Source organism: Oryctolagus cuniculus, chromosome 14 (genome assembly GCF_051225735.1).
Source record: "Oryctolagus cuniculus isolate XC-2025 breed Fujian yellow rabbit chromosome 14, ASM5122573v1, whole genome shotgun sequence".
NCBI lineage: Eukaryota > Metazoa > Chordata > Mammalia > Lagomorpha > Leporidae > Oryctolagus > Oryctolagus cuniculus.
In genome coordinates this window covers 65371570-65386051 of record NC_142880.1, presented here as the reverse complement: position 1 = coordinate 65386051, position 14482 = coordinate 65371570, and the positions used below count along the sequence as shown (strand labels likewise).

The window sequence follows — 14482 nt, the reverse complement described above, 5'->3', positions numbered from 1 at the left end:
TTTACTGTGTTTTAAACTGGAGGTGGTGGGGATGGATGAGGATACAAGGAATGGAAATTCAATATTCAATATTCAAGGATCTACTCGCCATCCAATGAGAAAATTCTTGCTGAACCACAATTATATGTTTCCACATTTTAGCACTCACTGTGTTTTAGTTCTCATTGATGTTTCAGGGAACAGGCGTGCCCTATCACGGTTTTCCACAGAAGCATACACATGAGCATCTGCTATATGAAAATACTAAGCAAATGATTTATTTACAATAACTAATCCTATTTATGTTCAGTATTGAATATGTTCCGAGTACTTTGCTGAAGACTGGGGATACAGGAATCACAAACAGAATCTCTGGGCATGGCATCTACATTATAGCAATTTTGACATAATTTCTATATTGCTAGACTATCAAAACTACCAAGTTACTACCATATACAGTTGTTGAAAAGGCTGATATGGCCTCCAGAATTTGGCAATATTTTAGCTGGTTGCCTTCCATGTTGCCAGTACACACAAAGGAACACATTCTTCCAACTCCAGAAAAAAAGGTTGTTCTCAAACATTTTCATTATTCTTTCCCAAGCTGTTGATTCTGGTGCTTTTTTATAGTCTCTTTTTTATAGGAAAAGGCACCTTTAAGCACCTGATGGAGAATTTAAAGGCATGTACATCTTGGCCTAACAAATGCCAGCAGAGGAATGCAAGAGTAGCAATCTTGTGCCACGCTATACTAGTCATGCCATTCAAGGGTGTGGGATATTTACAATCTCCCCATCCATGACTGAGGTCTTAGAGCTTCCAGTGTGTGCATAAAGTTTCTACTAATATGTTTGATTACTGAGATTATTATTGATACAGTTGTTACCATTGGAAAGGATTAATAAATTTATCTCATTCTCTGAGGGAGAAAAATATGAGATTAAAAAGTATTAATTGCCTTAACTATTTTAATCCAGTCTTCAACCTTTTTAATACTCAAAAAACCTCTTCTCAGTCCTTTTGGCCAACAGATTTTTACTGAGCTCTGATGAGCTCTCTTTATGCACAAGATAGCTACAGCTTCTAAGACTATGTGTCAGTGTCATTAACTCCCCTTCACTGCTAGCAAATTAATGCTAACACAACAAAGTTCATAAAGCCCCAGGGACTGTGAAATGGCCTCTAAGTAGAATTGTGTGGGCTGTGAATTATCTTTAGCAGTAAATTATTCCACAAATAGCCCATTAATGTCCACTAAAATTGGAATGGCTAGAATTGCTACAATTCTTATCCAAGTCTTGAGTGTTCATGATAGCCAGATAACCTGTGGTAGCCTGAAGAGTACACCATGTGCAGAAGTCGAAAAGGAAGGAAAGGAAAGCTCTTGTGTTTTTTTTTTCTTTCCAGTGTACTCTGAGTGTGATCTGAACAGTAATTAATAATCCTTGTCAAAAATAAATACCAAGAGTTTGCCATCTCCAAAGACCCAGTTAGAATAGCTGTGTTTCTCTTCTCTAATTTGAGCCTGGTTAAACGTGGCATTAGAGCTTTCAGAGGTTCTTCTTAAGTCCTTTGAGTATTTTGTTCCTGATAGGAATCTTATGTAAAGATGATACAAAGAGAAATTTGAACTTAATATATTCTTTTTAAGATTTATGATTAGAAAGAGCAAGAGAGGAAGTACAGACAGAAAGAGAGTGTATCTTCCATCTGTTGGTTCAGTCCCCAAATGGCTTCAACAGCCACGTCTAGAACAGGTTGCAGCCAGGAACCAGAAATTCCTGGTATCTCACATGGGTGGCAGGGGACCAAGTACATGAACCATCTTTCACTGCCTTCCCAGGTACATTAGCAGGGAGCTGGAATGGAAGTGGAGCAACCAGAACTCAAACTGCACTCTGATAGATGTTGGTGTCACAAGCATTGGCTTAATTCACTGTATTGTAATGCTGGGTCCCTCAACTTATTATATTCTAAACTGTTATATTAAATGAACCTCTATTTATGGAAATTCATGGTGTGCCCCTGACAATCCAGGGTCAATTCATTTTAAGTTGCATTTGTTGTGTGATAAATGAACTAGAAAGAATTGACTCAGTTGTGAGCCAAGCTACTTACTCCCAAATTTCTAATATTGCCTTATCATCTGGAATTTTCTAGATAAAAACCTGCAATTCTGTATGATCACCAAGTTACTGGGTTCCCAGCCTTCCTTGAGTCCCTTCCTAGTTCTCTTGAGTACCCTCTTGTGTCAGGACTTCTCTTTTCCTGAGACACCATCTTTCTCACTCTTCCCACCTTAAGAGCCTCCTGTCTGGAGCAGGATTGCACCAATTTTGAGTTTCCCTTTTTGGGAGATGTTTATTTCAAGTCTGGAAGTTTTGCCTGCTTCTGACCTGTTGCTTCTCCCTGTTCTCTTGGATTGAGTACTGCTAACATCCAAATGCTTCCACTATCTGAGGGCCCCTGTAGCTTTCCAGTCTTTGTCCTGTGAATTTAGTTTCCTGACCTTTCTCTAACGTCAATTATCACATGCTGTGTTGTTATCATTGTTAGCTGTCTGAATCTGCACAAGTGTCTTTTAATCTTGGTCCCAATTTTCTTGTCTAAAAATAAAAAATTCAGTGGGTACTCAGAAGCCTTTCATTTCATGTATCAGTGGGATTGAGTTGATGTACAACATCAGTATAGTGACTTTCAGATACATGGATATGGTCGTGATGTAACTGTGATGTAAAGAATATTGGTGGTAGGTGGGAGAACAAGTATGTGGTACAGTGGGTTAAGCAGCCACCTTTGATGCGGGCATCCCATATCAGAGTGCTGGTTCAAGTCCTAGTTACTCCACTTCCCACCCATCTCCCTGCTGATAGGAAGGCAGTGCAAGATGACCCAAATCTGTCACTCATGGGTGGGGTTCCTGGCTCCTGTCTTTGACTTGGCCCAGTGCTGGCCATTGTGGCCAGTTGGGAAATGAAGCAGCAGATGGAAGATTTGTTTCTCTCTCTCTCTCTCTCTCTCTATCTCTCTCTCTCTCCTTTTCAAATAAATAAATAAATCTTTAAACAAAAAATTTAAAACATTTTTATTTTTCAAGAAAGTTAATTTTAGAATGTACTTCTGGAATAGTTTTTTTTAAAATGTATTTATTTATTTGAAAGTCAGAGTTACAGAGAGAGAGGAGAGACAGAGATATCTTCCATCTGCTGTTTCACTCCCCAAATGGTTGCAATGGCCAGGGCTGTGCCAGGCTGAAGCCAGGAGCCAGGAATTCATCGAGGGGCCCAGGGACTTGGCCATCTTCTGCTGTTTTCCCAGCTGCATAATCAGAGAGCTGGATCTGATGCGAAGCAGCCAGGACTTGAACCATCATCATGATAGCTATGCAGGCAGCGTATTAACCCACTGCATCCAGTCCCCTGCAATAGTTTTTTTTTTTTAAGAAGAATTCAAATACTCTAACAGATGACTCAATTTCAATAACTTTTAATTATTTCAAAGAAATTATCTTGACTTTAATTATTTATAACTTAGTGTAAGACTTGACTCTATTCAACCACCCATCTCAGACCACATTAAATTTCAAAAAAAAAGCAAGTTATTGACACTTTTTATTCCCTAATATTATATTTGCCAGGTGCTCTTCTGAGCATGTTAGTAATTCATTTATTCATTTACCTCTCAGACAGTATTGGCTGTGCACTATAGTTTCTTCCATTTAGTAGATGAACTGAGTGAGGAAGAGTGGCCAAGTAGCTGACTGAGGGTGAAACAAGGCAGAAGAACTTGGATTTGTACAAAGCAGTCTGGTTTCAGAGTCTGTGCTTGCAAAACCACACTAGCCTTCCCTACATGCACAATTTGAAGAAAGTCCTTAGAGAGGAGATTTTAAATGTGAGTCTCTTGAAAGGCAAAGGATTTTTATAGTCACAACACAAAGCAGAACTCAAGCATTCTCCTTTGTAATTTTACTCTAAAAATGTCACCTAGAGTACACACTGCTGACCGATCTATCCATTCTTGTTTTCTGACATTCCTATATCTCCTTCTAAACAATCCAAAATGCTTTTCTGTATCTTCTTCCTCCTATCCACTTCCCACAGAAACATAAAATATACTTTCATTCTTCCCAGGAGGGAGAAGATCCTCCTTTTGTGAGTTGGTTTAACTCTTTCAGCTCACCCAACACTACATCTTTATGTGTTTCTCAATACAAGTCAGTATGAACAGAGTCCAAGAAAGAGCTTGCAGGATGCTTTTTAAGATTTATTTATGTATTTATTTGGGAGGTAGAATTACAGAGGGAGAGAGAGAGGAAGAGACAGAAAGGTCTTCCATCTGCTGGTTCACTCCCCAAATTGCCGCAATGGCCAAAGATTGGCCAATCCAAAGCCAGGAGCCAGGACTTCCATGTTGGTGCAGAGGTCCAAGCATTTGAGACATCTTCTACTGCTTTCCCAGGCCGTACCAGAGATCTGGATTTGAAGAGGATCATCCAGGACATAAATTGGTGCCCATGTGGGATGCCAGCACTGCTCCCAGAAGCTTAGCCTACTAGCCACAGTGCCGGCCCCTGCATATATATTCCATTGTTACATCCCTTTGATACTGTTTGATGTACTTTAATCTAGATGAGTGTCTCTATATTCTATGTTTTCAAAATTAATTTTCATTTTTGGTAATGAATATGAAGTGAAAAGCTGTATCATTGAGATGTTTTGTTTTGTGAAAATTCACAGTAATGTTTCAAAAGATTATGTCTGCTCTGAAGGAATGTACATCAGGATGTGGTTCCATATATATAAATTTTTGGCTCACAAGAGGATCTGAATTTCTCTCTCCTAACTATTTAGGGGCTGTGATGGCACAACCTAAGTGAGAGGAGAGAGCATGAGACAATTGATTTGGTTTAAAAGAAGAAAATGAGTTGGGTTTACAGAGGAGGAGATCCAGAAATTTTGCACTGAATTTCAGAACTGTGGAACTTCACTATTTCAAGAATATCGTGTTTTAAATTTGACTTTCTGTGGAATGACAAAACTTTCTTTACTGTGTAACTTTCTCCAAAGTTATATTTAAGTTACATTTAAGGTGAGCAGTTAGCAAAGAACGTAGAAAACTGAGTTGCAATTTATGATCTCAAATTTAAGAGGTTGGGAACTGAGTTGAATCTCTCAAAGCTTTGTGACATGAATGAATTTGCACTTGTAAATGTATGAGTGTGTGAGCACATATTTGCTAACAGAAGGAAGAAAGATAAGTCTAATTTACTCACGATCCCTGCCAGACTTTTTCACTTCTGCCTAAGAATGGAGCTCAGCCATGAGATATTTGGACAAATGGCTCAGTAATCGCTGTATGGTAAATTTGAGATTTTTCATTCCGTATCTTGAATGTTAAACACGAAGTTTCATTTATAGATATGTAACTTGTAGGGTTTTTTCCCATTTATTTACTGTAGTCACAGAGACTATGAATAAGCTATCAAGAATGCAAAGAGCATTTCCAGTTGAATGAAACTACAACTTAATTGGGAGATTAGAAAAATATACATGAACAGTCAAATACCAGTAGATTAATCCAATTCAGTGATACTACAGAGTTCCTGGAAATTTTCTTAGCTGGGTAAATAAGCTTGCTGGTTTATAAAAAATAAATGAGAAAATATAGTTAAATTAGATGCCAAAGATTACTTCAACATTCATGTTTTATTACTTGGATACTTCCTCAGATTTTCACCTAACAATCCAGCTTTTCTTATTATACCTGTAATCTTAATAAATTTTATTATGTTATTCCAACACATTAGCAGATTAAAAACAACTATTTAAAAAGTAAAGACCTTCTTTGATGGTCCGTTCTTTCCCCTGGGATCTCACTCGCAGAGATCTAGAGATCTTTCATTTAGGTTTTTTTTTTTTTTTTTTTTTTTTTTTTTTTTTTTTTTTTTTTGCTAGAGTGTCTTGGCTTTCCATGCCTAAAATACTCTCATGGGCTCTTCAGCCAGATCCAAATGCCTTAAGGACTAATTCTGAGGCCAGAGTGCTGTTTAGGACATTTGCCATTCTATGAGTCTGCTGTGTATCCTGCTTCCCATGTTGGATCATTCTCTCCTTCTTAATTCTACCAGTTAGTATTAGCAGACATTAGTCTTGTTTGTATGATCCCTTTGACTCTTAGACCTATCAGTGTGATCAGTTGTGAACTGAAATTGATCACTTGGACTAGTGAGATGCCATTGGTACATGCCACCTTGATGGCATTGAATTGGAATCCCCTGGCACGTTTCTAACTCTACCATTAGGGGTAAGTCCAAGTGAGCATGTGTTGAACTGTATATCTCCTCCCTCTCTTATTCCCACTCTTATATTTAACAGAGATCACTTTTCAGTTAAATTTAAATACCTAAGAATAGATAACTTCCACTTTGACTATGACCTTGTCTAAATAAGATCAGAGTTGGTGAACTCAAAAGGCTTCCATAGCCTTGGCAGCTCATGACAAGAGCCTTGGGTGATTACTGATGCCATAAACAAGAGTGTCAATTTGTTAAGTCAACAACAGGAGTCACTGTGCACTTACTCCTCATGTAGGATCTGTGTCCTTAATGTGTTGTACAATGTGAATTAATGCTATAAAATAAACAGTATTTTTCACTTTGTGTTTCTGTGTGGGTGCAAACTGTTGAAATCTTTACTTAATATATACTAAATTGATCTTCTGTATATAAAGATAGTTGAAAATGAATCTTGATGCAAATGGAATGGGAGAGGGAATGGGAGAGGGAAGGGATGTGGGTGGGAGGGAAATTATAGTGGGGAAAAAGCCATTGTAATCCATAAACTGTACTTATGAAATTTATATTTATTAAATAAAAGTTTAAAAAGTAAAGGGCCATTATACATACAAGAATTTTAAGAACATCCAGGAATAAAAGTGGACCACTTAGCAATCAGATAATTAGTGTAGTACTCAGAGAATTAAATGCTCACAGGGATCACATCCTAAGAGTTCTGTCTACCTTTTGTAGGCCATGCAAAATCAACATTTTATGAAAATCTAGTAACCTCAAAGACTGCCTTTTCCAAAATGGCCTCAAAAGACTAGAATCACCATAAAGCACTATGTAAGTAAGAGTACAATTTGCATTAGTCATAGTAATAACTGCTGAAGCCAGAACAATCTAATCGATCCTATATGCGGGGTATACACTTAAAATTTTGATAAATTTCATAAAAGCACTTTTATCTCAATTTTCCAGGAATTTGGGGCCGGCATTTGGTGTACCCATTAAGACAGCCCTTGGGATATCCACATACCATATCAAAGGGCCTGTGTTTGAGTCCTAGCTCCTTACCCAATTCCAGCTTCCCACGAACTCGCACCCTGGGAAGCAGCAGTGATGGCTCAAGTACTTGGGTCACTGCCATCCACATGGAAGACCTAGACTGAGCTTCAGGCTCCTGGATTTGGCCTGACCTAGCCCTGGCTGCTGTGGGTGACTGGGGAGTGAATCAATGACTGGAACAGCTCTCTGTCTTCGCTCCCCTCTCCTCCCCTCCTCTCCCCTCCCCTGTCCTTCTCTTCCCTTCACTCTCTTTCCTCTCTCTTTCAAATAAAGAAATTATTTCAAAAATAAATTTATCCAGAAATACCATAAAATAACAACTAAAAGAGAGTTGAGTGGCATTAGACCGAACAGGTAAAGATGTTCCCCATCACTCTCCTTGGTGGGGGTAGAGACATCATGCATTAGAACTGCAAAAGCCAGAACAAGTTTGAAACATAATCTTTACTTGTCAGTTGCTGCCAGAATCAGGTCTGTAACCCTACTCGCTTCTTTGTGGGAATTAGTTACTTCAGTGGGTAACACAGAACATCTATAATCTGTACCTAGCCCAGGATGTCAAAGATAATTTCCTGTCCTATGACAGCAACAGCCAGAGAAACCTAAGTAATGATCAGTCTTTGGCCAAACTACTACCTGCTGCTCCCAAGGAGGCTCATGCAAAACCATTTCCAGTATCCCCTCCCTGAAGTTTCTGTTATTTACTTCTCCCAAAGGGCTTCAGAGTCTTGACAAGTGGACAGCTGTATCATTCCATCAACCATCTCAGTTGACAACTTTTAGCAGAGACTGGGTTCAACTTTTCTTGGCAGCATTGATGGCACACCTTCCTTAGAAAGACATACCTCAAACAGAAGGGACTGTAGTTAGTGGAGAAAGATGATGAGGCAACAAGACTTTGCCACACCACATAAATTAAACTCCCTCTCCCTCTCCCTCTCCCTCTCCCTCTCCCTCTCCCTCTCCCTCTCCCTCTCCGTCTCCCTCTCCCTCCCTCTCTCTCTCTCTCTCTCTCTCTCTCAAAGGGGAGTTTAGATGTGAGAGAAGGACTATGCATCCATGCATTATTTGGTACTTTTTGTGGCTAATAGTGGACATTATTATAAAGTTACTTTTTAAATTTGTTAATTTATTTGAGCAGGAGAGACAAAAAGAGAAAGAGAAAGGAAGAGGGAGAGAGAGAGAGGGAGAGGGAGAGAGAGAGAGAGCGAGCGAGAGAGCACTCCCATCCACTGGTTCACTCTACTAATGCCTGCAATGTCTAGGACTAAGCCAATTTGAACCTGGGTGCCAGAAATGCACTCCTGGTCTTCCAGGAAGGAGGCAGGGACCCAATTACTTGAGCTCTCACCACTGTCTCACAGGGTCTGTATTTGCCAGAGGCCAGAGTCAGGAGCCACAGCCGCTAATAGATATGGACACAGGCGTCTTAGCCACTTCTTAATTGCTAGGTTAGATTCAGTTTTGTTAATTTTTTAATACTTGTCTGGATATTAATACAAGTAGAGTGCTCTATTTTTCACTGTCTGATTCAGAAGTTTATTAACTTCTAAGAGGAAATCAAAAGGGTTCATGCAAAATAAAACACAAGAAAAAATATTATTAGCTTTTATTAAAAAAAAAACCCAAGGCCTTTATTAAATTTCCCAGAAGTTTTTCATTTAGAGTTAATATGAATCTTGGGAAGGTTTTTGATGATTTTACTTTGTGTTTTTCCCTTAATAACAGATACAAAATTGCTTTTGCCTGAGAAACTCAGCAATTACTAGTTCTCAAATTATTTTCATGTCATTTCTAATATTTGTTTTTATTTAGTAATGTGGTATAAAAATCTAATAAAAATAGAGCCGGCGCCGTGGCTCAATAGGCTAATCCTCCACCTTGCGGCGCCGGCACACCGGGTTCTAGTCCCGGTTGGGGCGCCGGATTCTGTCCCGGTTGCCCCTCTTCCAGGCCAGCTCTCTGCTATGGCCAGGGAGTGCAGTGGAGGATGGCCCAGGTGCTTGGGCCCTGCACCCCATGGGAGACCAGGAAAAGCACCTGGATCCTGGCTCCTGCCTTCGGATCAGCACGGTGCGCCGGCTGCAGCGGCGGCCATTGGAGGGTGAACCAATGGCAAAGGAAGACCTTTCTCTCTCTGTCTCTCTCTCTCACTGTCCACTCTGCCTGTCAAAAAATTAAAAAAAAAATAAAAATAAAAAAAAATCTAATAAAAATAACTTTAGTCAATATATATTCATATTTGGTGGTAATAAGAATAGTAAAATTTTCCCTATATTTTCTAAATAGAAATGATCCTATATTCCTAAATTTTATATTTCCATATTTTGGGGGTCAAATTTAATTTCTATGATAATACAATTATTCTTGCATAAGTAGGTGAAATTTAAGCAAAAGAAATATTAGTTTATTATTTTAAATTAATTTTATTTATTTGAAAAGCAGAGAGAGCTCTCATGTGCTGGGTAACTTTCCTAAATACCCATAACAGCCAGGGTTAGGACAATCCAAAATCAGGATCCAGGAACTCCAGTCTGGGTCTCCCATGTCAGGGTGTAGGGACCCAGATACTGGGGTCATCTCTGCTGCCTCCCAGGTGTACATCAGCAGAAATCTGGAGACAGGAGCAGAGCTAGAAACTGCGGCAGTCCAAGCAGTATGCAGGCATCCCCAGTGGTATGTTAAATGAGCCAGATGACAGTGCCCAGTTCATTGTTGTACAGGGAACACAGAAATGGTTTCTGAAATATTGTTAGGATCTTTTTCCAGATTCTGAAACTCTTTTTTCTTAGCTTAGGCTGCTGAAACAGAATATCATAGGCTGAGTGGCTTACTTAGCCAGAAGAAATTGAGCCTGGGAAACCTGAGGTCAGAGGCCAGCACAGTCATTCTAGTTTTTGTAACCTCACATAGCAGAGAATTAAGAGACAAAGTTAGCTCTCTTGTGCCTTTATTATTGTTATTATTACTATTTTATTTATTTGACATAAATAGAGACAGAGAGCTCCCAGCTAGTTCACTCCCCATATGCCTGCAATAGCTGTGGCTGGGCAGGGGCTAGAGATGGGAACCAGGAATACAACCCAGGTCTCTCATGTGAGTGGCAGGAACTCAATTACCTGTCATCAGCACTGCCTTCAAGGATCTGCAGTCAAACTGCAGTCAAGAGCTGGGACCTGGAATTAGACTTTGTCACTCTGCTGTGAGACGCAGGTGCCCTTACCACTTAGCTAAGTGCTTGCACTTCCTGTCATTTTGTAAGGGCATCAGTCCTATTTATGAGGTCTCCACCCTCACAACCTAGTCACTTCTCAAGGGCCTCACCTCCTAACACCCTCACCCTGGAGGTTAGGATTTCAACATATGAATGGGGCAGGGCACAAACAGTCCCTTGATAGCATCTGTGAAGGCTGAGAAATGCATTTTATTTCTCTGAAATCTAATACCAAGTATAACACCTCATTGAGTATTTGAACTTGACAAAATAAAAACATTTCCAATGGATGTAGTTGTCAAGATAATTTAAAAATGGACGAATTCATTTACTCATTCACTCATCTGTTCTTTCGTTCATAAATTCATATTTATTGGATAGTTCCATCCACCAGAGAGTTCATGATAGAAGGAAAAAGGTATCACTATAGACACATCCAATTTGTTAAACTGTTCAAAATGCTTAAAATAATAAAAAGATGGGCTATTTCTAAGCCACCTTATCAATCTATCCTGCTTCTGATATTAAAACAGAATAAGGATAGCTTAAATAAAAAGACCATAATTAAATAACTAAAATTTTATGTATAATAATTAACCAGATAAAAAATTAATTGAATGAGTCACTTACATGGAAAAAGACAGTCAGTTATAAAGACTGCAACAATGGTCAACATTAGAAATATCTGTTATGGGGCTAGCATTGTGGTTCAATGGGTTAAGCTACCACTTGCAATGCCAGCATTCCCATGTCATAATGCCAATTGGAGTCCCAGTTACTCTGCTTCTGATCCAGCTCCTTGAGGTATGCCTCTGAAGGCAGCAGGATTATCAAGACAATAATAATGCATCTAGTACCCCGTGTTTTTCAAGTCTTTCTCACTTCCTCTTATGCTCCCAGCTGGAGAAAGCTGTAATCTTTTAAAAGGAATCATGTGATTAGATTGGCTCCCCTTGGGTAATCTCTGTATAACTGGAAATGGAATCTTGGGGCCATTTTTAGAATTATTCCTACCTTGTCCTATAATTCAGCAATCACATTCCTAGACATGCAACCAGTAGAAATGCAAATGTATCTTCACCAAAGTACATACACAAAATCATACACAAAATGCTTACAGGAACACTTTTTTTTTAAAAAAAAAAAAAGACTTATCTATTTACTTGAAAGTCAGAGTTACACAGAAAAAGGAGAGGCAAAGAGAGAGAGAGAGAGCGAGAGAGGTCTTCCATCCACTGGTTCACTCCCTAATTGGCCACAACAGCTGGAGCTGTGCCGATCCAAAGCAAGAAGCCAGGAGCCTTTTCCGGGTCTCCCCTGTGGGTGCAGGGGCACAAGGACTTGGGCCATCTTCTACTGCTTTCCTAGACCACACCAGAGAGCTGGATTGGAAGTGGAGCAGCTGGGACTCGAACCGGTGCCCATAAGGAATGCCAGCACTGCAGGCAGTGGCTTTACCCATTATGCCACACTTTTCATATTAGTTAAAGTCTGCAAAAAATATTCATCAACAATTGGATAAATTGTGATGTGTTCTTATAATTGAATATGGAAATAAAAATGAACAGACTATAGCAAGTTAAAATAAGACAAACGAATCTCACAAATAAAATGCAGAATAAACAAATAACAGAATTTTATGGAAGAAGTATCTAGCACAGCTCACCTGTGTAAATAGAAAGCCTAGGGGGAAGATACAGCATTTACCACTAAGAATTGGAGTGAGTGATAGGGAAAAGGGGAATGGGATTGTATATTAAATTGAAATAGTAATATGAACATAAATTAATTTTAATTAATTTGATTTTTAATGTTTGTAAAATTTGTAAACATCTGGATATTGTGAATACATGGCAAAATTATGGGGTGGATGTGTCTGGAGAATTTGGCAGAGGTCAGGACATGGAGCACCTTGCAAGCCTTGCAAAAAGATTGACCTTAATCTTAGGTCATTGGCACACGGAAGGTCCTTGGAAAAGGAAATATATGGATAGTTTTTCATTTAAGAGCTTTGACACTATAAAGTGGAAAGTGAAATTACAAGAGGAAACTATTGGACCAAGCGTTAGGCACAATGAATATACAACCCCCCTTGGGACACCCATATCAGTGTGTGACATCAAGTCCCAGCTTGGTTCCAACTCCAGCTTCCTGCTAATGCACACACTGGAAGGCAGCACTTGAAAGCTGGTCCCTGTCACCCATATGGGAGACCCAGATTAAGTTTCCATCCAGATCCTGGTTTCCAACTGGCCCATTCCTGGTTGTTGTGAGCATTTGGAGGGTGAAACAGTGGATATAAACCTCTCTCTCACTCTCGCTCTCAGTCTCTTTCTCCAAAAAAATAAAAATAGTTTTTAATAAAAGAGGAAAATATGGAGGAAACTACACTAGTTAAGAAGCTTTTCAAGGAGATCAAGTAAGAGATGATAGAACCCGAGTTCTGCAGTGAAGAGGAGGAAGGACAACCTAAGAGGCACAGATGTCTTGTAATTCATCTCTCTTCCATAAACTCTCTTGTTAGAGTCTTAATTCATGCTAAAATGTAATTGGCTGATAGTAGAGTTGCCTTTTTTAACTTTTATTTAATAAATATAAATTTCCAAAGTACAACTTTTGGATTATAGTGGCTTTCCCCCTCCCCAACCTCCCTCCCACGCACAACCATTCCATCCCCCGCTCCCTCTCCCATCTCATTCACATCAAGATTGATTTTCAATTATCTTTATATACAGAAGATCAATTTAGTATGTATTAAGTAAAGATTTCAACAGTTTGCACCTACACAGAAACACAAAGTGTAAAGTACTATTTGAGTACTAGTTATACCATTAATTCACACAGGACAACACATCAAGGACAGAGATCCTACATGGGGAGTAAGTGCCCAGTGACTCCTGCTGTTGATTTAACAATTGACAGTCTTCTTTATGGTGTCAGTAATCACCCTAGGCTCTTGTCATGAGTTGCCAACGCTATAGAAGCCTTTTGAGTTCGCCAACTCTGATCTTATTCAGACAGGGCCATAGTCAAAGTGGAAGTTCTCTCCTCCCTTCAGAGAAAGGTACCTCCTTCTTTGATGACCCTTTCTTTCCGCTGTGATCTCACTCACAGACATCTTTTATTTAGGTTCTCTTTTTTTTTTTTTTTTTTTTTTTTTTGCTAGAGTGTCTTGGCTTTCCATGCCTAAAATACTCTCATGGGCTCTTCAGCCAGATCCAAATGACTTAAGGGCTGATTCTGAGGCCAGAATGCTGTTTAGGACATCTGCCATTCTATGAGTCTGCTGTTTACCCCCCTTCCCATGTTGGATCATTCTCTCCTTCTTAATTCTATCAGTTAGTATTAGCAGACACTAGTCTTGTTTATGTGATCCCTTTGACTCTAAATCCTATCATTATGATCAATTATGAACTGAAACAGATCAGTCTAACTAGTGAGATGGCATTGGTACATGCCATCTTGATGGGATTGAATTGGAATCCCCTGGCACGTTTCTAACTCTACCGTTTGGGGCAAGTCCAATTGAGCATGTGCCAAACTGTACATCTCCTCCCTCTCTTATTTCCACTCATATTTAACAGGGATCACTTTTCAGTTAAAGTTAAACACCTAAGAATAATTGTGTGTTAATTAAAGAGGTCAACCAATAGTATTAAGTAGAACAAAAAAATACTAAAAGGGATAAAGTATTAAGTTATTGGAGTTGCTTTTTTAAAAGATTTGTTAATTTATTTATTTGAAAGCAAGAGTGACAGAGAGGCAGAGAGAGAGAGAGAGAGAGAGAGAGAGAGAGTTCTTCCATCTGCTGGTTCACTCTCTAAATGGCCGCAATAGCCAGAGCTATGCGGATCAAAAGCCAGGAGCCAGGAGCTTCTTCCAGGTCTCCCACACAGGATCAGGGGCCCAAAGACTTGGACCATCTTACACAGCTTTCTCAG

At 39.3% G+C, this 14482-nt stretch overlaps 1 pseudogene; it reads right to left on the bottom strand.

Moving 5' to 3' along the window:
* The window catches only part of LOC103349661 (little elongation complex subunit 2 pseudogene), a 198154-nt pseudogene that overhangs the window by 121240 nt on the left and 62432 nt on the right, over window positions 1-14482 (bottom strand).